Genomic DNA, 24,467 nt, shown 5'->3' with positions numbered 1-24,467 from the left:
TAGGCTCCTTTCCACTCTGAGATTTGATGATCCTAAACTCAGCCTATGGCAGGGTTCATTTTAAGAAGTAAAATTATTTTTCACTGTGATACACCAGTTTATGAGTTACCTTTCAATGAGGGCCTGCATAGTTTCCTGGGCATCACAATGTTTTGAAAAAATTACCGCAAAGTACTTAAGGTGTATAACTTTTAAAATACTACCTGGAAAACTGTTCTGAGTTTAATAGTCACTGTATCTTGTTAATGATAGGATGGCTCATTTTAGTGAATACTTTCAAGGTTCAAGTTCGTTGTATTCAAGGAGTTATAAGTTAGCGATGGAAATGGGAATAACCTAAAAGAAGCAAAAGTCAAAGTAATTTTCCCAATTTTGGGTAATTATTTTGTTTTTAAGAACACTCAGATATTCTAATCCAGCCACTGCAAATTAGCTTTGTCTGAATTTAATTTGTCTCCTTATAATGGTTATCTTATCTCTACTAAAACCCATGCAATTAGACATTCATAAAGGTTTTCACAGTGAAATTCCAGTTCTGTCTGGAAACCACACCTAATCTCCTCAGGGATGTGATTTCTCACTCAAAACATTGGCATGCCATAGTTCATGCTCTCTTTTGATACGCTTACCACACTACCTTGCTTTACTGGTGCTGGTGTGCATGTGCATGACTTGCCTTCCTTCTACAGTATCAGTTCTTTAAATGCTGAGATTATCCTTTTTTTTTTTTTTTTTTTGATCTCTGGGTTCAATTAAATTAAAGCAGGAGCCAGATTCTCATCCAAATATCTGAGTCTGTGAATAATTTCCTGTGAGGCTCTCAGAAATTCACTTAATACATCAGTCAAGGCTCATTTTTACAAGCAACAGAAATTAAATATGACTAATTTATGCTGAAAAAGGAAATGACTAAACGATATTTTATAGCTCCAGGAAGACTGGAGATCTAATGTGAGAGACTAAGAAGCCAAAACAAGCCTGAAATCTCGTCACAGAATGGTTCTTATGAATGTATGTGAGAGACCACCGATTTTAACATTAACACCATCAATACTGGACGCTGCATTTGCTGCCACCAGAACGCCTCCATTGCAAGAATGGAGTCCTTATCTTTTTTGTAGAATTGATTTCTGAGTCTAGGATTGGATCAATACACAAAGTCTTGTGCCCATACTTTAATCTCTTTAATAAGGGAGTGCAAGGAAATCAGTATATGAGGGTTTTTTTCTGGCTTCCACAGCAGGAGACGTTCTCTGCATTACAAGAGGGAAGATTCCCCAGACATAGGAAAGGAAATATGATTCTATGTAGCAAAAAATAATAATGAATGTCTACCTTAGACATTCTCTTTAATTGTCCAAATTCTACACACATCCTTTTTCTGAAACAATAAAAATACCCCATTCATCATAACGAATCTATGCCTTATGCAACAAACAATATACTTCTGCTCTATCATCTGAGTTCCGTTTTCAACTAGAATGCTTTTGGTTGCAAGTGACAAAGAACTCAACTCAATTGGTGCAAACCACAGGAATTCATAAACTTGTAGAACAATATCTGGAGAAAGAGCTGTTTTGTTCATTCAGTAACACAATGATGCCAGGTGGGGGTGGGGAAGAGGAAAGGGGAGGGAGAACAGGTTCATCTCCTTTATCTCATCATATCTTATTCTTGGGAGAAAATTAGTTTTCAGAACATTCCAACAGACTTTCTTGTACAAGTCATTGACCAGAATTATGTTTTCTGCATATGTCTAAATTAATCACTGGCAAAGGAAATGAGATTACAGCGATTGGTGTGGACCTACAGTCACCCCTTGAGGCAGCAGAAGGCTCATCTTTCCTGAGCATATTGCTATGTGATAAATGGAAAGTAATCAGAGTTCTAAAAAGTAGAATTGCTTCTTTATAGGCAGTTCTGCCACATTTGACATTTCATTTTTTAAAGTTTCTTAATTTATAAAAGAAAGAGAACTGGTTTAAATTATCTCTAAGTTTTCTTAAATGCTAATTTAAATAGGCTGATTTAAGAAAAATTCATGAATACTCTCTTTAAAGTTCATTAAAATCTCATGAGGGAGATAGATATATAATTCCATTTCAAGGCAGAATGAATTACATATTTTATAGAGACATAAGCTGTAATGGGATCATACCAAAGAGATATATCAATTGCTTATATGTGGTAATTACTCAATAAATACAGACCAAAAGTGAAAATTTATAGACAGAATCTATTTCAATGAAGAATATAGTATGAAAATCTAATAAGACACTAAAATTTACTGACTTGACTGGGATTAAATGGATATTTTTGTGCCTCCCATATTTTGAATTTATAGAATAACAGATGAGAAAAAGGATTTATTTATTTTGGCCACAATTATTTTCCTTAAAGTTTACATTCAGACACTCAAGAAAATCTAACCCATGTTGCAGTCTGTTTACCATAAATTTACTTTATGGGGGTATATCATATTTTGGACTTGAGTATCAAATGCTTCTGAGAGTTTGCTTTAATTTCTAAATGATAACTCCATTCCTAGGAAATTTGCAAAAGGCTTCAGAGTTTACAAACTGCTTTGCCATTCATTATCTCATCTACTCTTAAAAAACACATTGTAAGGTTGATAAGCTAACCTTCTTTTTCTTTTTAGTGAGGTCAAAAATAAAGCCTAAAGTCAAGTAACTGGAACTCAGAGAGTTCTGTGATTAGAAGTCGTACCCGGTGACTTCAAGTGCAGTGCACTTTGTGCCCCCTAAGTTGTATTTTTCCAAAAGAAAACTATATTCGATTCCAAAGGCTTTGATTTGATTATAAATTCAGAAACAGCTGCAGTTGGATGGGACTTTGTCTTTCCTAATACAGTGTCCAAAATATCAACTATCTATGTTTCACTTTAAAAATAAGGTAACCTAGTAGAATACTTTTCCTTAAAGGGAATGTTAAATCAGTTACAATCATGTCTAATAAAATAACCCCTGAAACTCACCAAGGCGATTGCTGAGTTGTTGCTGTAGGTATGAGGGAAGATATCTTGGACTGCTAGGTGAAAGAATGGGGTTTATGCCAGAGTCCTTCCACTGACCATGTGACCCTGAGGGAAGTCATTTTCTCTCCTAGTGTTAGACGAGGATGGTTGTAGTGTTAGACAAGGATTATTGCAGTGTTAGACAAGATTACCTTTAAGGTCCCTTCTAGCTCTCATAGCTATTTCCTTAGGTATAAATGGAATAAAAGGGATCAAAATTCATTGAATATTAAAACTAAAAGAGACCTTCAAGATAGTTTATTTCAATCATCTCTTTTACAGATAAAGACATCTTTTCCTGGTGAGGGGAAGTGACTGACCCGTGGTCACATATAAAATTAGCATGACATTCATCTCTTTCTAGTAGGTGCTGCCGGTTCTTCTCTCTAGACTAGGCACCAAAGACAGAAAACTTATCTAGGATAAGCAAAAGTTATTAGCCTAGTAGTAAGTGTTCATTACTAGGAATAGGGCCATGGGTTTGACTTCAAAGCAACTAACCAACTGTTTAGCCTTGACCACATCACTTGTTTGTCTTGATTTCAACTTCCTCATCTGTAAGAGAAGAGATTGGAATAGATGAGGTACACATATGGAAAGAATTTTTACGAGAAGTGCATTTATTTATTTATTTATTTATTTATTTATTAGAAGTATTTATTGAGTGCCCGATGTATGCCTGGATTATTCTTGGCTCTGGTCTAGGTACTGGGTTTCAGAAGCAAACAAAACATGCAAGTTCCCTGTCCTCAAGGAAGGTATAGTCTCCCCTGAAAGGAGGAGAATTCTTTTTTTAAAGGTAAATAAACAAATAGATAAATTCAGAGCTCTATGCTAGATATTATAAGGGACATCAAAATGCATAGGTCAAAGATCTGTGACCTCATAAATATTTAAAATGTACTGGAGAAGAGAAGCTCAAGCAGGTTCTGCATGGCTTTTGTAGAATACTGTATTGCAGGCACCTAGCATATGCCTGTAAATAGTAAGCACCAAATAAAAGATTAATAAAGGAATAAATGAGAGAGGTAAAAATATTTAAAATGCTTATGATCACAGTTGCTCTTTCTATTACTTCTGATTCCTTTTATAAAGAAGTAAGTTGTTGAATTTATGGTTTGAAAGCATTATTAAAACTTTAAAAAGGGTAGCTTAGTGCTTGGGAAGTCAAACTGGAGAAGTAGAAATAAAGGATAGTTTTTCATGTTCTTATTTTAGATCCATATCTATCTCTACATTTTATTCATCTCTTTCATCAGAAATATTGATGTTTTAGGAAAGGTTATTTGCTTTGAATTTGTTCCATGCCATTCTGTTTTGTCTTGGCAGAGAGGTGAGTGCTTTCTGATGATTAAAAATATTAACCCAAAGCAAGAATGAATCTTTCACTCACAGACCATGATACTAACACTTTAGAACATTTGTCATGCACATTTGCAAGGTAAAACATATTTTGTTTCCTTTGTGACAACTGCGACTGCTATAAATAGAAGAAACATCCTTCACTATGGGATTATAAATTTTTGTATAGTTGAAAACTTTAAAGTAGAGGAATTCAGAATATTAAAATGAAAAAAATGAGCACATAGCCATAATCATTCTTGTGCAAATTACAAATCACAAAAGCAAACATCAAATAGCTCATAAATAGGGGAAATCTCGAGATTTGCCATTGATATTTACTACTTAATTAACACTCTGAAGCATGTAAACTAAGTTATTGATGTGTGTGTGTTTATATATATATGTGTGTGTGTGTATTATATATATATTCCTAAAGTGCTACAGCTCTTGCATTTTTGTTAAGATGCAAATTTCCTTAAGCCATAAGTTTAAAGAAATCTAAGTTTTTTGTGATTAGAATTTCTCAAAACATACACTGTTGGCTCAAAATTTTAGGAGCTTCCCTGGGTGACATCTTAAACTGGACCCCCATACACAGAGGGCAAAGAGAGATGAAGAAAAAGGCAGACCACACCACATTGGTAGGTGGCAGGTCTAGTAAGCAAAGAAACTTACATATGAGGCTTGTCTTGGGTAGCTGCAAGATGAGGAGATCTCCCCACTCATCAGCTAGACTCTTAAAAGTTAATATGGAGGCCTTAACTGGGTTCAGCAATGTACACTGTCAGATTGTCTCAGCAGTACATTGCTCTCTCAAATCTGCATCCTTGAAAATGGCTCCCACTGTGGGAACAATGGGCAGAACATACATTCCAAGGACAGGGGTAGGGGTGAGGAGCCTTCCGTGGCCCAGGTCCAGCTCTTGGGTCAATCAGCAGTCATGTTCTCTAGATGACCTCCTCCAACACACACTTCAGGTCAAATGCAAGTAAAGCATTTCAAAGCATGTTATAACTGTGATTAAGTCTGTTTCCTTTCTAATAAGATATTATCATCCCCATTTTAAAGCATTTATTAAAATTAAGGGTACATAGAACTCTTGCCCCAAATCTCACAAGGTCATAACTAAATTACTTTTTTCATATTTTCAATTCAATTTAACTGTTACCCACAAGGCATTGTGGTATGCAATGTGGATGATACAGAAGTAATTTTCTGCCTTTCATGAGCTCACAGTATATAAGCTTTTGCCTACATCTTCGTTTCCTAAAGTTTGTCTCTTCTTTTTTCCTTTCACTAGTTAAATTCATTGAATATCTCCACCCTTCAACTGGCCAGAATAAGATCGTGCGTTACTCAGACCCAGGTTACCTAGAGCACAAAGGTCTCCAATCTTGGATTTTTTGTCCTACGTTGTGTTGTTCCATATTTATAGCAAAAAGACTCCCACAAAATAAAACAAAAAAGCCCTAAGATTTAATACAGAGAATGATAGCACACCCTTATAGAATTAAGAAAAAATTACACAGAATGTGAAGCAAGCTATGTGAATTAACACACTATATGGAAAAAAATCCATAAATAAAATAATATTAAAACTGCTTAGTATTTTTTAAAAGCTCATAAAGTAAACTTCCACTTGAGCTAAGAGGAAGTAACAGAGAGCAGATTTATCTTTATACTTAAACAACTTAACAGTTATACAAAATATATGAAGCAGTGCAGGATTGTGATTCCTGAGAAAAGGAAAACAAGATAAACCATACAATTTCACCAGCTTAACGTCTAGAGTACATGTCTCGGCTACACGTAGGAAAAAGAAACCAAATAGAACCTGAAGTTCCTGCTGAATTAAGGGCAGAATTTAGTCATCTGAATAGAGGTCAAAGTTCAGAAAAGCCAAAGTGGTTAGAGTTTGGGGACAGAGTACCAGAGAAGAGGGAACTACACAGATGGAAGGATCAGGAGATCTTCAGAGAGGTCCTCTTATGTCTTCAGCTGAGTATCATCTGTACGTGTGTAAGAGGACACAACCAGAGGCTAGGATAAAACCAACAGAAAGGGAAAGGCAGAACAATAACAAGATCCCATATGGGCTGGGAATATTTCATGCTCCCGTTAGCCCGACTGGAAAGATCTTACACAAGGAAATGAATAGCATCCTCAGAAGGTGTCACTTCAGTAATATGGCTAAATTACTATTAGATTAAAATCTTCTCTGGATCTTCCCTAAGAAAACTTAAAAGTAAGCATCAAAAGTTCCAATTTATTTCTAGTAACTTAGCTAAGCATCTGAAAAGTCCAACAGTATTTAAAGGAATACAGAAAATATCAAAAAACAACAATGTAAAATATACAATGTGAAACATTTAGTTGAAACTTATCTACCATGCAAAAAATAAGAAAATATTACAAAAAACATGATAAAACTGTCAATAAAAACAAATCCAGAAACAATAGGTTTAATGAAACTAACAAACAAGGATGTTAAGATAACTATTAGGAATATGCTCCAAATATTTAAGCAGGTAGAGGAACATAACCATAATTAGAAGAAAAAGGAAAGATAGGTTTAAAACACAAAAGTAAACTTCTAGAGAAGAAAAACTCTATCTGAAGTGAAAACTACATTAGATGGAATTAATACATTTATACTTATTAATTGCTGTTTCAGTATTTATTAAGTTTATACTTAATTACTATACTTTATGGAATAATATCACATGTTCTAATATGGCTAGTTGGAGACCCAGAAGGAAAAGAGTGGGAGGGAAAGAAAAAGTATTTGAGGAAATATTGACCAAAAATTTCTCAACTTTTATGAAAACTATAAACTCAGAGATCAAGATGCTCAATGAATCCCAATAGAATAAACACAAACTCATCCCAAGGCACATAATGATTTGGTGAAAACCAGTGATGCAAAGAAAATCTTAACTGCAGCCAGAGAAAAAAGGTGCATTACACACAAAGGAATAAAGATAAGAATGAAGACTTTCATAAGGACAGTGGAAGCTAGAAGATAATGTAGAGATTTCTTTAGAGCACTAAAAGAAAAACAAAAGAGCAAAATATTTTTCAAAACTGGCAGTGAAATAACTTTTTCAGACATATAAAAATGAGATAATTCATTGCCGTTATATCTGAAAAACAAAAAATGTTCAAAGAGGTCTTTTAGGTAGAAGTAAAATTACATCAGTTAGAAATTTAGATCTGAGCATGTACATGCACATGCGCATGCACACACACATACACACACACTGAAAGGCACCAGAAATGATAAATATGTAAGTAAATATAAAAGATATTTTATCCTCATTTATAATTTCTTCAAAACATAACCAATAAAAATAGTAACAAGCAATTGTGGAGATGATAACATGTATGGAAGTAAAATGTATAATAAGAGCATAAAGAATGAGGGGGAAATGGAGCATACTGATATAAAATGTTTATGTTATACAAGAAGGAGTAAAATATTATTGAATATAGACCATGATAAGATATAGATGCATATTTTAATTTATAGAGGAATTACTTAAAAATAAAATAAAGAGATATAGCTAATTCGCCTATTATGCGGATAAAGAGGAATCATAAAAAATACTCAATCCAAAAAAAAGGCAAGAGAAGAGGATAAAAATAAACAACAAAAGGGAAAAAAAGAAAACAAATGCAAAATTGTTGAGAAATAAATCAAAATCATAGTTGAAGTTTTCAAACTTTCTGTCACTAATTAACAGAACAAGAAAGCAGAAATCAGTAACGTTGTGGAAGTCTTAAACAACTTTACCAACTTGACCTAAATGCCCTTTGTAGATCACTCTATCCAAAATTAACAGAATATCAGAATTTTCATGTGCACATGGAATATTCACTAAATTAGACCTATTTGGGGCTATAAAATGTCTCAGTAAATTTAAAAGGGTTTAGGTTATACGAAATATGTTCTTTAACCCCAATGAAACTAAAGTAGAAATATATATCAGAAAGATATCTGGAATACCCCCAAATATTTGGAGATCAAACAATGCCTTTCTATATAATCCACAAAGAAAGATTTTAAGGAAGATAACAAGGCGTTAACAGAAAATATGCTACATTAAGTGAAAATGAAAACACAGCATATAACAATTTGTAGCATGAAAATAAAGCAGTAGGTAGAGGGAAATTTATAGCATTAAAATACTTATACCAGTAATTTTTAAAAGGTCAAAAATCAATGGCACAAGCTTCTAGATGCTTATCATAGGGTAATGGAAATGCATGTTTACACAAAGATTGCACTCAAATTCACATTGCAGCTTTATTATTCATAATAGTTCCAAACTGGAAACAATCCGTTTGTCTTATCAACTCACAAATGAATCAACGATTTACAACTAATGGAACACTACTCAGCAATAAATATAAATGGACTACTATACACGCAAAAAAGTGAATTTTAAAAGCATCGTGGTAAGTGAAAGAAGCCAAACACAAAATATTATGTACCATATGATTCTTCTTATATGAAATTCCAGAACACTCAAAACTATAGTGACCAAAAACAGGTCAGTGGTCGCCATAAACCAGATATGAGGGAAGGGTATTGGCTGAAAAAAGACTGCAAGGAACTTTTGGGGTGATAGAGTCTATGTGATGATTTTGGTGTTAGTTACATGACTATGAAAATTTATCAAAACTCATTGAATTGTACACTTAAAATTGGTGAACTTTATTTTAAGTAAATTATAACCCAATAAAGTTAATTGAAAATTATAAAAATCAACCCCAGAAAAAGAAGAAATCTTTGAATGTGTTTTAGATTCCTTCTAGGAGGCAAAAACAATTTAAATAAATATGCAAGAGAACCTCTTTAATAAAAGTCTTCTATAATTCTAAGTAGTGGAAAATATATTCATAGTGTTTATGTTTCAATATGAGTTCCCATTGGTGGCACTTCCGCTTCTAGAACAAAAGGAAAGTGTGTGACTTACTTTGCTCTAGGAGTTATGGCTGGAAAATCTGTATCATAGAGAGTATAGGTGGGGATGTCTTCTGCTGATATGTTTTATTTACTTTCATTATCTAAATATGCTACCCAATTTTATTAGCTTAATTGCTTTTCCTTAGAAGCATGTGTAATTTTCCTTTATGCATAATATACTGCACTATATATTGTACCCAAAGGATTTATTTAGTCTAAATTAAAATTGAAAATAAAGATGCACTTAAGGTACGAATCAGCGTTACTTATTAATACTTAGCTTCATTTAAATATCGTAAGAGTATTACGTAGATCTTAAATATAAAGGAGGAACATAAGGGGGAGTTACACAAGTTGGAAAAATCCTCCTGGAAGAGATGTCTGTGTTTCATTGTGGAAAGAGCATAGTCTTTGCAATTGGAATTTATAGTTTCCAGAGACCTGATGTCAAATTTTAGCTTCACTCCTTACTGTCAGAATGATCTTGAACAAATCAGTGAACATTGCCGAGCCTCAGTACCACCCATTTCACAGGTTATCGTGAAGATCAAATGAAATAATGTTTATGAATATACTTTGTATACTACAAGTTAATATACTGAACCTTAATAAATTGCCAATTTTTGAATTTTTATTTCTAATATAGTAATTTTACACAGTTCAACTCAATACTAGAATACTATTCTTTTTTATTATTAAAGCTGCTCCACCCAGCATAGGAAAAGGTAGAAAACAGATAGCAACAAACATTTTAGATCAAGGAAGTGGCATGGTTGAAGGCCCAAGAATGGGGGAGAGAAAATGTGGAGGTGTGATAAGGGAAAGTGAAATAAAAGGAGGCTGGAATGTACAGGACTCAGAGAGAAGGTTGGGGAGATGCAACTGGGAAAGACAGACACAGCGGTCTTGTTGAGAAAACCCTTAAACACCAGGCTGAATGGTTTTAGCCTAATTCAAAGGCAAAGGAATTTTTGAGGAGAGGTGTAACACGATGGAGGTTTGCATGAGAACATTCGCTCTGGCATTGCAGGAAGGAAAACAGAGAGAAGGGAGGATGGAAAACCACTTAGAAGGATGCGCTTTCGTCCAGCACAACATATGGGGGATTATCCCCAGATGTTTCACTAGACACCTGTAGATGTGCACAGAAGTCAGGGAACCCAAACACTTTAAAAAATCGGGAGAAAAGAAAAACCACACAATGAAACCCTGTCTTTATTTCTTTGTAGAAAGACCTGACCTCCATAGTTGAGAAGATTTGCACCCCACACCCTTCTGTCCCAGCTGCCCCGCCATATTGCAGCCCTATTTTGTCCTAAATAACAAAAGATATTTCACAGTACACTGCTTTCATGGGCAGTTTTGAAACCATTTGTCAACCAACTCCAGTTCTTTTGGTTGTCTCTTCTTAATGAGATTGTGAAGGACTTTATAACCTTTGAACATCAATTTATGGTCTTGTCATGAAACTGTGCCTTTGGGAAAAAAAGGATGCAGTTGTCCAATTGGACACACCACAAGAAGGGCAGAAAATTATCTAAAGAAATCACAAATTTAGAGCAATCAACTCAGCTTCACTGCCAAAATCTGAATACACCTGAATTTAGAATCTTTCCTTTTGAAGGCAGAATTTTTTTCTCAGCTATATCCATGTTCCTGCCCAGGAAACATGCACAAATCCCTCCATTAATATTTAATGTGAGCCCATCATGATCTGCCAAATATTTAGATGACATTGTCAAAAAGTATCTCTCTTGTATAGGCAATACATTTGAGATTACATTGTGGGACACATAGCGAAGAAAATAAAAATTCAATATTTTGCTTGAAATTGAAATTTTGTTTACAAAGAAACAGTTTGAGAGAGGGTTGAAAAGCAACTACATGCCCCAAGTCACATAATAAGTAAATTATAGAGCCAGAATTGGAAACCAAGTAGTCTTATTCCAGAGCCCACATGCTCAACAGCCATGGTGTTCTGTCCTACGCTGAGCACAGCTCTAACTTCTATCATAAGTTTTACCTCTCTGTGCATTGAATTATAGTTAACATGTCTCTAGGTTTCTCTTTCTAACATGTTGACAGATCATGTCTTGTAAATAGCTTCCTTAGAAAAGCACCTGACACTTAATGTGAGTTTAATAAATGATAGCTCACTTTAATATAATTACTAAACTAGAGAAGGAAAGACAAATTTCTGTCTGATATTATCTAGAAGAGCCTGAATAAAGACTTAAAATGTGAGAAGGATTTTGATAGGTAAGTTTAGGAGGAACAGAATAGAAGGGCGGAGGTTGGCCTTGCGAGAACTGTAGCTAAACTGAAGATGAGTGTTGGGAGGATGAACAGGGAGAAACAGTTTGAAATATATTGAAAGTCTGAATTAAACAGAACTTATGTGTTCTGTTTGCAATGGGAAATCAATTAATAGGCTTCTCAGGAAGGAAAAGAACAAAATACTTGCACTTTACAAAAATAGTTTTGGAAGCAGAGTGAAAGGCAAGTTGAAGAGAGGAAATGGTAGGAAAACCAGCAAAGAAATACAGCTAGTTAGTTATCCATGATAACTGATCAAGGACTAAGATTTATAGGGTGTTTACTGTGTGCCAATCACTATTCTGAGTTCATTTAATGCAACTACTAATTTAATTTTGCGATAAACTTATGAGGTGAGGTTTCCCCCTTCAGTCTCAAAAGTGTCCTGGTTTGGACAATACATTATGCTGTCACCTCACTCACGCAGCGCGTTGTCCTTGAGGGCAGGAGGCTGCAATAAGGTGGAACAGTGCTATAATGCAGCAAGTATAGAAGTTCAGTGGATGTCCTGGGAAGGCTTGGAAGACAGGAGCCTCGCACATAAATTCTAGCTCTACCCAAGGATTGGTTCTTTTATCAAGTATTCCTCATCATGAGAACCAAATATTGTTATAGCTAGAAGAAACACTAGACATCATCTAATCCAGTAGATCTTTACCTCATGTGTAGGTGGACCCGTAGAGACCACAGATAGGGTCCAGGGAGGCTATAAATGCCCCAGCCTTGTAGGCAAACTTTGGAATGTGTTAGTATAAACTCTTTTTTTTCCCCTGAGAAAAACATCCTTATCGTTTTATCGTATTATCAGACTTAGTAGCCTTATATTCGGGACAACCTAAAAAAACTGAGTCCCACAGAGAAAAAGTGAGCATTTTTACACAGCTAGTCATCTATGACAAAGCGAGAACTAAAATCTGTTTTGGATTCTTTTTCTTATACCAATAAAAACAATTGAAAAGATGTGCTTTCGTATTTATTTTAACGTTTGATACAGTTTGCTTAACCAAAGAAAAGGTGAACGGTGGATGTGAGATTTAAGGAGTCAGACGTTGTATTTGTTTTATTTACAGCGCCCCCAGTGCAAAGAACATAGCCACACACATAGTAGGCTCCCAGTAAATTTGTTGAGTTAATTAATGAATGACTGACTTTGATCTGATCCACGGTATTGTTGTAGTGTTGGATTTCTGCGAACAAAATGCGTATTTCAACCACATGGTGGAGCCATTTTACAGTTTATTTGAAAATGGACCTAAGGAGAAAACCAAATAACTCAACATATTATCTTTCCTTTAATAAAGCAATTTAAATCCAGAGTATAAAATAAGTTCTTTAGATAAGTTATCTGGCAAATCTACTTACTGTTACCATAAAAGGTAAAACGGCCATAGGACTTGAATTACTGATAGAGGATGGAAATATTGCAATGAACAGATTTTGCTTATACTGGTTTAGTGTCGATAATGTCTTAGTCCAAGTGACATTTACTTGGTAGCTAGTAGGCCCACATCACAGCGCTCTTTTGGTCACTAAACACCCTTGGGACTGACAAACGCATCCACAAAACAGCTAAGTCAAGACAGAGATCCCACCTGATGTCTAAAGATGATGATGTACGGACCACAAAGTTCTCAGAATGAGAAAGAGTATAAGAACTGGAACTTCTCCAAATTTCTACATTTTATCTCAGGTTAAGGTAAATCAAGGAACTGGGGATTAAGAAAGGAATAAAATAAAGTTTGCAAGTGAGATTGGGTGGTAGAGCTATAGAGAAGGACAGTTATGAAGTCTACTTGCACCAGATCTAAGGAGCAGGTGATCCTCATTTAGTTTAGTTTTCACATTTAATAATGAAGGGAGGGAATAGATGAGGGTTCCAGCATCCCTACTCAAGAGTTGACTTTCTGGTTTTCTTTCTAATGCTTCAAGTTCTCTATGTATGTTCACCCTACTTCCAATACACACATACCTTCTTTCCGACACACACACACACCACATGTTGCCTTCTCCAACTGTGGTCGCCAGCCTCATCCTCTGCATAGTGCCCCAGGTTTTGTTAACAAACCAAAGTGGGTTTACCTCCTGGCAAGTTAAAATCAGACTTTCTAGCAGAAGCGGTTGTCACACAAAGTAAAGTATATTTGCAGTAAATGGGAGACCACGTGGAATAATTTCCAAAGTCATGGGTCTCTTTATGAGTACGGAACAGCAGGGGCCTTTTATTTCAAATGGGGAATGAATATTCAAAAGTGACAAGGTGGGCATTTGCTTGCACAGGCTCAGTTGGAAAATGTGCTTTCACATACACTGCAGGTTATGGTAATAAGGCCTAAACTCCTCCCAAAAAGGGGATCTTAGCATTAAAAATGAGGCAAAGGTCATAGGCAGTGCTCTTGTGGTGAGGCTTGGTCTCTTCAGAGTGGTTGGTGATTGCATCTATTAACATAATAAAGGGAAAAAACAATTTGGAGAAACAGTTAAATGCTTCTGAAATCTCCCTTGAGTTCCTCAGGGCAATTAGTCCCTGACAGTTTCAGGTTGAAATGTGACCAACTATTAAAACACCACTTCTCACATACATCTCTATGTAAGTGACATTTATTCCCTTTTTTCTTCTCATTTAAGTGACCTGACAGAGAACCCATCATTCTGAATCTTCCCAAGACTAACACACCTTGAATTTCAAGCTACCTGGGATAGATATTGGGACTACTACATTCCTCCTATAAACTATCTGTGACAGGCTAGTGAAAAGAAACAGTCCTAGGACAGGGAGTAGAGTAAGGCTGGCATGGACTCCGTTTTGGAGATTTTCCTTAACTCCCTTCAACAGTCTATTCTAAGCCATCATACTTCCTTACCTTGTCTGTTTATTTTTAATTTCCCAAACTCTCAAGGTCTTAATGTCCCTCCTTATTATTCAAAGCTCTAAGATACACATGCCAAAATCTTGCTGCATCAATCTAGCAAATGAGACTTCAAACTTTAAAATCTTTCCTTTACCTAACCGTATAAAAATGACATTTTCCCAATGACTCAGAGTATTATGTTAGAACACCTATCCAATCTCTCTCTCAAAGTTTTCAGGAGTTTTCTAACTCAACACATTCCATTTAGAGGAGAATTGGAGAGTGATGAGAAAGTTGTGTGCGTGTGTTTGTGCAAGTTGACATTATTAAAATAAATTCACTTTCTTCTTTAAAAGTTTTACAAAAGGATAGGAGAAGGTCATCTGTAGCTGAGGCGTCACTTTTTCTTTTAATGGACAGCAGATGGGACCATACAGACAGAAGCAGTAGTTGAGAAACCTCCTGCCAAGAATGCTCACATTAAGAATTAACAGTGAAAGCAGGATCTGACATTCCCTGCAAAACTCCCAGGAAGTTCCAGGCTTAAAGTTAGAGGTATGGCTGGCAAAGGGAAAGGGAGAAGGGGGAAAAGAAAGAAGGAGAGAAATGGAGTTTTTGTTTGTTTCTTGCAGGAGAAGATTCTCTTTAAGCTCACATCTGTTTTCCATCTTCCTCTTTTTTTTTCCTTCCCCCCAAAGCCCCAGTACATAGTTGCACACAGTTGGAAGTTCTTTTGGTTCTTCTATGTGGGCCACCACCACAGCGTGGCTACTGTGGTATGGTTCCAAGCCCAGGAAATGACCCTGGGCTGCTGAAGTGGAGTGCACTGAACTTTAACCACTAGGCCATCAGGGCTGGCTCGGAACAGAGCTTTTGGTGCTAAGCAATTACGAGGAGGCTGGTAGCTTTCTGACAGATAAAAGGCTAAACTGTAGGGCAACTAGTTTACCAGAGAGAACCATGGAAAGAGACAGCTAAGAAAAGCCCTCCTGGGGTCAGAACAAACCTCAAAGACCAGACTCAAAAACTACCTCTGCTTGGATTTGTTTATATCAGACTGTAATCCCATTTATACCCCAGGGCATTATTGAAAACAATTGAGCAATCTGCCAGCAATTAGAGGAGCCTAAAAGCTGAGTGGGATATAAAAGTAATCAGACAATTTAACAGAGAGATCAGAGAAAGAGACAGCCAAAGAGAACCCTGCTAAAATCACTGTCCTGCCAAGGTGACCATGTGCATGCCCAGATGCACCCTTTTAGGAGCAACATCAGAGGGTTCATACTGATAGGGAAATAGACTTCATTAAAATCATCTAACCAATTCACCAAACAAATTAACAAGCAGACAACAACAAAACAAGCCTCAGAAAAGGGTAAGGAGAATCAGCATCTAGAATTGCTACATTACCTAAAATCTCAAACTTTCAGAAGAAAATTATGTCATGCAATAAAACAGGAAAGTGTGACCCATACGGACACAAAAAAAGTAGGCAACAGAAATTGCCTGTGAAAGAAACCAGATGTAGGATTTAATGGATAAACACTTCAGAGCAGGCATCGTAACTGGTTCCAGGTGCTTTTTCCACAAGCACATTTGCCATAGACGATTTTCCCACAGCAATTTGGCTGCAAAACTGATTGGCCACAAGCCAATCTTGTGTAAAAGATAAAATCAGGAAAAATAAAAGAGGACATTAATTCAAAAGAGGACATAATAAAACATGAAATAATGAACAATAAAATTAGAAAGACTTTATAGCAAGATACAAAATATTTGAATACATTTAAAATGTGTGTATGTACATTCATGGCCATACTGCACAAAGAACTGATTTTGTTTGATTTTTTGTGCATTGTACTTAACTAATTACTTGTCTTTGTGCAGGAAGTCTGTCAATGGAGAAAAGAAACAAAACTGACCAAAAAAAAGCCCAAACTGTCAACCAGTTATTTTCTTTTTTTTTTTTTAAAGATTTTATTTTTTCCTTTTTCTCCCCAAAGCCCCCCGGTACATAGTTGTGTATTCTTCGTTGTGGGTTCTTCCAGTTGTGGCATGTGGGATGCTGCCCCAGCGTGGTCCGATGAGCAGTGCCATGTCCGCGCCCAGGACTCGAACCAACGAAACACTGGGCCGCCTGCAGTGGAGCGCGCGAACCCAACCACTCGGCCACGGGGCCAGCCCCTCAACCAGTTATTTTTTATCGTTTATGGTGGTTGACTCATCAATGGAGAAATGAACCCCTCCCAAAAAATTAAATCATTAACTAGTTATTTTATTATTTTTCAAGGCAAAATTGCCTTACAGCCAATTACTTATGCGGTGAAAATGCTTGCAGCAAGCATATTTATGGTGAAAACGCCAGACATAGTCATAACTATATTCAAATAGAAGGAAGCCATGCTTAAAGAAGTAAAGAAATCTAAGATGATAATATCTCGTCAAATAGTGAATACCAAGAAAGAGATAGAAATTATAAAAAGAATCAAATGGAAATTACTGAAATTACCAATTTCATATATAGTTCAATATATTTCAATAACCAAAATGAAATATCCACCAAAGTAGTTTCGAGAAAAGTAGATTGGAACTAGGAGAAAAAAGAATCAATGTACTTAACAGTAGAACAAGAGAGATTATGTAATCTGAAAAATAGAAAGATTAAAGAATGAAGAAAAATGAATAGAGCTAAAAAATACTACAAGAAATATTGGCTAAAAATTCCCAAATTTGATGAAAAACATTAATCTATACATTCAAGGAGATCCATGAACTCAAAGTAGGATACATACAAAGAGATCCACATACAGACATAGCATAGTAAAAAATTGCTAAGAAAATTTTGAAAACAGCAGGAGAAATATGCCTCATCAAGTACAAGGAACCCCAATAAAAGAATTAGCTGACTTCTCACTAGAAACATTGGAGACCAGAAAGCAACAGGGTAACACAAAGTTAACACAAAGGTAACACAAAGTACTGAAAGAAAAAGACTGTCAACCAAGAATGTTATATCTAAGAAAACTCTGTGTCAAAAATAAAGATGAAAGAAAGAGATTCTCAGATAATTGAACACGGAGAGAATCCTGTTCTAAAGAGTCACCTAATGTTAATTCAAATCTACATGAAAAAACAAAAAGCAGTGTTAAATGTTATCATATATTTGGAAAAGACAGTATAAATGCATGTTTCTTCTCCTTTCTTAACTGATTTTAAAAGTATAAAATAATGTGTTTATAACACAATGTTGAGCCTATAACATACAATAACATCACAAAGGAGGTAGGTATTTGGGAGAAAAAGCAGTATGGGAGAAAAAGCAGTATTGGTATTGAAATAAGAATAGACATATAGTTCAATGGAATAGAATTGAGAATCCAGAAACAAACCCTCACATTTATGGTCAACTGACTTTTGACAAGGGTGTTAATACAATAGGGAAAGAATAGTCTGTTTAACAAATGGCGCTGGGATAACCGGATAGCCACATTCAAAAGAATTAATTTAGATTCCTGCCTCATACCATATTAAAAATAATTAACTCAAAATGGACCAAAGACCTAAATATAAGTACTAACACTATAAAATCCTTAGAAGAAAACATAGGCATGTTTTAAGAAGAAATTGTCTTCAAAGGAAACCATCAAGAAAGTGAAAAGACAACACAACAAATGGGAGAAAACATTTTCAGATCACATATTTACAAAGGACTTTGATCTAGAATATGTAAAAGAAAACTTTTACAATTCACTAATAAAAAGACAACCCAATTAAAATCGGGCAAAGGATTTGAACAGACATTTCTCCACAGGGCATATATAAGAAGTTAATAAGCAAATTAAAAGATGTTCAACATTATTAGCTATCAGGAAAATGCAAATTAAAAACACAATGAGAAACCACTCTCTAACAAGTAAGATGACTATTATCAGTAAGACAGATAAGAATTAGTGTTGGTGAGGATGTGGAGAAGTCAGAACCATCATGTACTGCTGGTGGAAATGAAAAATGGTACAACGATTTTAGAAAGCAGTCTTTCAGTTCCTCAAAAGATTAAACATAGATTTACCGTATGCCCCAGTAATTTCACCCCTACCTACGTAACTAAGGCAATTGAAAATATATGTCCACACAAAAACTTGTACACAAATGTTCATAGCTGCATTATTCGTAACAGCCAAAATGGAGAAACAACTCAAATGTCCAACAACTGATGAATGGATAAATAAGATGTGATATATCCATACAATAGAATATTATTTAGCAGTAAAAATAAATGAAGTACATATACATGGTGCAACATGGATGAACCTTAAAAATACGATGCAAAGTGAATCCAGTCATGGAAGACCACATAGTGTATGATCCCATTTACATGAAGTGTCCAGAATAGGCAAATCTATAAGACATGGAGTAAAATAGTGGTTGACTAGAGCTGGAGGGATTGCGGGAACATAGGGAGGACTGCTAGCGGGATGGGGTTCTTTTTGAGGTGATGAAATGTTCTAAAATGTACCGAGGTTATGGTTGCAAAATTCTGTGAATACACTAAAAACCATTACATTGTACACTTTAAATCTGAATTGTATGGTATGTGATTAATATCTCAATAAAGCTATTATTTTTTAAAAATGACATTTTCATGAAATTTCAGAAAAACAATAAAAAATTCTACAAACTTTCAGAGAGGCAAAAGAGGTTACCTATAAAGACTAAGAATCAGCATGGTATTTAAAAAACTCAGTCACACAGGAAGGGGCCAAGATTTCAAAATCCTGGAGAAATATTTAATTTTCAAATTGATTTCCATACCTAGAATGTTCTCATTCAAGTGTAAGCAGTGTATTGTGTTTTAGTGCTGCATAATAAATTAGTGTAAATTTAGCAGCTTAAAACAATCTGCATTGATCATTTTCCATGTGTCAGGAGCCCAGGCATGGCTTACCTGGGTTGTCTACTCAGGGTCTCATATAGCTGCAATCCAGGTGTCAGCTGGGTTATATTCCTTTCTGAAGCTTCAGGTCCTCTCCAAACTGACATGTTGTTGGAAATATTCAGTTCCTCATGGTTATGGAACTGATGTGCCCTCTTTCTTTCTGTTGTCAGCTAGGAAGCTAATTTCAGCTCTTACAGGCCCCTCATTCCTTGCTTCACAACATGGCAGCTTAATTCTTCAAAGTCAGCAAGATAATCTCTCTTTGCAGTCTTCTAAGCATCTTTTAGTCATGGGAGTGACTATTCCATCATCTTTGGTAGCAGAAAGTCACAGTTTCCCATCCACACAAAAGGGAGGGGACTATATAAGAATTTGACTCATTTGAGGGTCATCATAGAATTTTCTCTACCATATAGGGCATAAGTCTCAGAAAGTTAATTCCTCTTATGCCTTTTCAGAGCAAGTTACCTCAGATACGTTCTTACAAAACTTGGCAAAAAGCAGGGAAAGAGGGAGTCACTATATAAAAGAGAAGGCATATACCATGAGGGCCATTTTGATAGGGTTGCAGTCAGTGATCTCTGGTGTCAGCTTATATAAGCTCACGAGACCTGATTGTTAACTTAAGAATTTTGCAAATTTATGTAAATTTACAATTAAATAAATGACTAAAAAAAGAGATAATGCTCAAAATTTATCACTTCCTAATTATTTTACTACATTTTATTACTATCTATGCTCTCCAGATTATTTATATATATTGTTTCTTTATGGTAGAAATACCAGATAACAGTGAACTATTGCACATCCCTTTCCAACTCTGCATTCAGTGACTTCATGTCGGCACTTTGAAATGAGCCACATAGGGAGTATTTACACTATGGAAATTGGCAAGTATTACAAATAGGAGCACAATCCATTATCACAGAGCTAGTTATTAAATCTTTAGCACATCACTAGTTGCAGGAAGAAATTTTAGATTTCAAGACACTATGTCCTACAGCAAAGGAGAAAGAATTGGCTCTGTATCCTATGAACTTTGAATGATAACATGAAAGGAAAAGGCCTTGAGAATTTATGAATGGGGAAAAAATATTCAGTGGGTAGGACAAAAAATTCAGACATGGGTATGGTGTAGGACTCCAACTCTTTCCGCTAACACAGACCTTGCATTCCAACTTCTTTTGGAATGAGAACTTCTCATTACCTTTGGTAAACACTACCCTTCACTACAATTCCCAGCTCTGAAGGATATTAGTCCCTAGATGGGTCATACAGTACAGTCTTTACTCTTGCTGACCCTGTGGAGTAACACAGAGAGTAAAGACAGCTGGCCCAGATGGAAAGCAATTTTATGAGATCATTAGTCCAGAGAATATCATAGTCCTTTAAGCTTCACCTTTACTGAAGTGTAAGATTATTATGGGCAGAGGATGAACCCTGCCTGAAAATTTCTTTAGGTTAACCACACGTCTTGCACAGAGTAGATGCTCCCTAAATATTGTATGTAGGTATCATATTAAATTGAATTGAGCTGAGCTACCCGACATAGAATTAAAGCCTATGTCCAGTACTTTACACTAAAAATGATTTAAGGACCATAGAGATAATGTACTTTGAATAAATGCTTATGAAAAAATGTAATTTGATGGTCTCTAATGTATTTATGAGCATATTATCTAGAAATTTTATGTATGAAGTGAGTCCCAGAGGCATATATCTATCTATACCTAAAATATGATTTTATTAATTAATTTTCTGGAAAACAATTAAATGAGAAAGTTCCAACTAAAAATTAAGAACACAGATCTTCCCAAATGTGAAGAATACAATTCTTCCCAAATCCTTTCTCTTCTTATGTGCATTTTGAGTATTTTTATCTTTTTTTTTTTTTAAAGATTTTATTTTTTCCTTTTTCTCCCCAAAGCCCCCCGTACATAGTTGTGTATTCTTCGTTGTGGGTTCTTCTAGTTGTGGCATGTGGGACGCTGCCTCAGCGTGGTCTGATGAGCAGTGCCATGTCCGCGCCCAGGATTCGAACCAACGAAACACTGGGCCGCCTGCAGCGGAGCGCGCGAACTTAACCACTCGGCCACGGGGCCAGCCCCGAGTATTTTTATCTTTTGACCCCAAATGCTAGGGAAGTGCCCAGTTAACGCTGTTTGACTTCTGCTTTTGAGGACACCTTTTATTGTTTTTTTGACTCAAGGGAATATTAAAATTTGAAGTGCTTTCCTCATTCAGAGGGAGTATGGAGGGAACCAAAATATTTGTTGAAGTGTTTCACTTTTTCTGCTAATTTCTCAATGAGTACTTGAATCCAGTATCTTGTAAGTATATATGCTTATAATTCTAATATTTCAATTTTCTTTGTACAGGGTGAAGTTTCTGATATAGTCCTGGGAAATGGCTTCCATGGTCAAGACTCCAATATGCAATTCCGTCAATTTTGCAATCTCTACTGATTATAATTCAGTGCTAAGTTTTGAGCTTGGCAATTCACAAGAACCCTGAACTTGGCATTTGATTTAATTTAATTCAACATTTAATGATTGTTAAACGCGTCCTGCACACTTACAATGGTTCTTTAACCAAGTCATGACCTCTAATCTTTCATGTCTTCATATTTTCATTATCTATCATTCCCATTTTATCTTCATTTTCCCTCATGACCAGCTTAGAATCCATGTTGCAATCTATTGTACTATTACAATCATTACAATTAACTATTACAATCATTACTTTGAAAACATCCAGGATTCTGTTCCCCTTTCTGCTTCCATCATCCTTGCAAAAACAACTCGACCATCCACCATTTCTATGATTACATCAGAGCAGCTGGAGAGAGTCATGCAACTGGGTAGAAAAGCATATTAGTTTTCTAAGACTACTGTAACAAATCACCACAAATTTGTTGGCTTAAAACAACAGAAAATTATTCCCTCCCAGTTTCAGAGGCCAGAAGTCTGAATCATTTTCACTGGACTGAAATTAAGGTAGTGTTAGGGCCATTCTTCCAGAGGCTGTTGTGGATATAGTGTGACTCTTCCAGCTTCTGGTGACTACTGGCATTACTTAATGTGCATCCACATCACTTCAATTTCTGCCTCCGTGGTCACATCATTTCCTCCTCTTCTGTGTGTATAATATTCCTCTGCTTCACTCTTATGCCATCATAAAGACACGTGGGATGGCATTTAGAGTCTACCTGAATGGCCTAGGATTATTTCCTCATATCAAGATCCTTAATTTAATCACATTCTGTAAAAACTTTACCATGTAAATTAACATTCACAGGTCAGAATTTAGGATCTGATAACTTTTGGCGACCATTTACCAACCTACCACAAATAGTTTCATTTTAAATTCATGATCTCAAAATTCAGTTAGGTTCTCAACACTGCCTAGCAATTTTACTGTATCTACTGACTCTCTAAGATGACTGTATATCTGTTCTCTCTCAAATCTTTCATATTATCCCTTCCAAACTTCTCTGTCAGCTAAAGACTATGAGCCCACAGATGTTTTCATTTCCTATCTCTTCAACCTCATTCCATGCCAATTGTTCCATTGTTCATTATGCCCCATTATGCCCCACTATGCCCCAGCCACACTTCTTTCAACACGTATAGCTCTTTCTTAATTCAGACCATTTTATACATACCATTTCCTCTCTCATATGCTGCCTTCTACTGCTATTCCTCCTTCACACCAAAACCAAGACTCTCCTTGCTTAACCGTCTGGTACAACAAAATATCACGTTACATTGTTCTTTCCAGAAACACTATCTTGTTTCCTGTTTCTCTATCTATCTTCACACTTCTCCCACTATCTACACACTTTGTCTATCTAATGTAACTGAAGATCGTGATTTTTTATTCACTATTATACATCTAGTATTTAGTCCAATATCTGGAACTTAAAAGGCATTCAGTTATTTCCTAAATGAACTAATTGCTGCAACACAGATGATAAAACTTCACAATTTTATGTTAGAATAGCTTCATAGCTGGGAGTGTGAACTTGGGTGTCAGAGATTCTTGTATTTGAATCCTAGCTTCCTCATGCTTTAACTGGAAAACTTGGGCAAATTAAATAATATCCTGACATTCTGCCTATCATTAATTAAAACACTGAGAGTGTTGGGCCTGGCCCAGTGGCATGGTGGTCAAGTTCACGTGCTCTGCTTTGGCGGCCTGGAGTTTGCCAGTTCAGATCCCAGATGCAGACCTACATAGTGCTCATCAAGCCTTGCTGTCGCGGCATCCCACATACAAAAAATAGAGGAGGATTGGCACAGACGTTAGCTCAGCGACAATCTTCCTCAGGCAAAAAGAGGAGGATTGTCAATAGATGTTAGCTCAGAGCCAATCTTCCTCATCAAAAACAAAAAAGAAAAACAAAACAACCTGAGAGTGTCATGTCATGACCATCTCTCTCCAACTCTGTGCCTATAGACCATATTAGACTTCAGTTTCTTCAATTTTAAAATGGTCGGTTTGGATTCAGTGATCTCTAACACTCAAATCATATCTAACATTCTACAATTCTCTTTTTGTGTGAGATTCTAAATGGGAAAAATCAATAGGACAGACAGAAGAAAATTTCTTAAAATTTCTGAGAAAATAACATAACTATGCTGAATATTTATGACTTTAAACTTTTCAATATTTGTTTATAAGTGAAATACAGTACATGAAAATGTTGGTCATCACAACATCTATCTTTCCAGATTTTACTCTGCTTGATTGAGGAGTTGACAAGCCGCATTATTTGCCAATCATTTTTCATCCTCAATATGTGACAGATTTGAAAGCTCTGACAAAGAACTAATTTCAGTTCAGCTTGGGTTATTCTTTGCAACTTTCATAGAACTAGATGGATGTGCCCTATGTGAAACAGATGATGGTTTTGGACAACCCATCTGTGAGATGGATAGCTAAGAAACAGTACGAGTTCACTCAGGGAATTTTTATTTTATATAATGTTGGGATACGGAGAAAAAGAATTAACCTCTT

The 24,467-nt window shown here is 35.8% G+C and overlaps 1 long non-coding RNA gene across 1 annotated transcript in view; it reads right to left on the bottom strand.

Annotated features, from left to right (window-relative positions):
• Window positions 1-3,277: 3,277 nt before the first annotated feature.
• LOC139077016 (uncharacterized) overlaps window positions 3,278-24,467 on the bottom strand; it is a 62,643-nt gene continuing 41,453 nt past the window's right edge. The window contains exon 4 of the long non-coding RNA XR_011529142.1: window positions 3,278-3,589. This is a non-coding gene — a long non-coding RNA (uncharacterized lncRNA). The remainder of the gene's footprint in view (window positions 3,590-24,467) is intronic.

Source organism: Equus przewalskii, chromosome 18, assembly GCF_037783145.1.
Source record: "Equus przewalskii isolate Varuska chromosome 18, EquPr2, whole genome shotgun sequence".
NCBI classification, from domain to species: Eukaryota; Metazoa; Chordata; class Mammalia; order Perissodactyla; family Equidae; genus Equus; species Equus przewalskii.
Note: the sequence above shows the minus strand (reverse complement) of the source record. Positions and strands in the feature narration are given on the sequence as shown.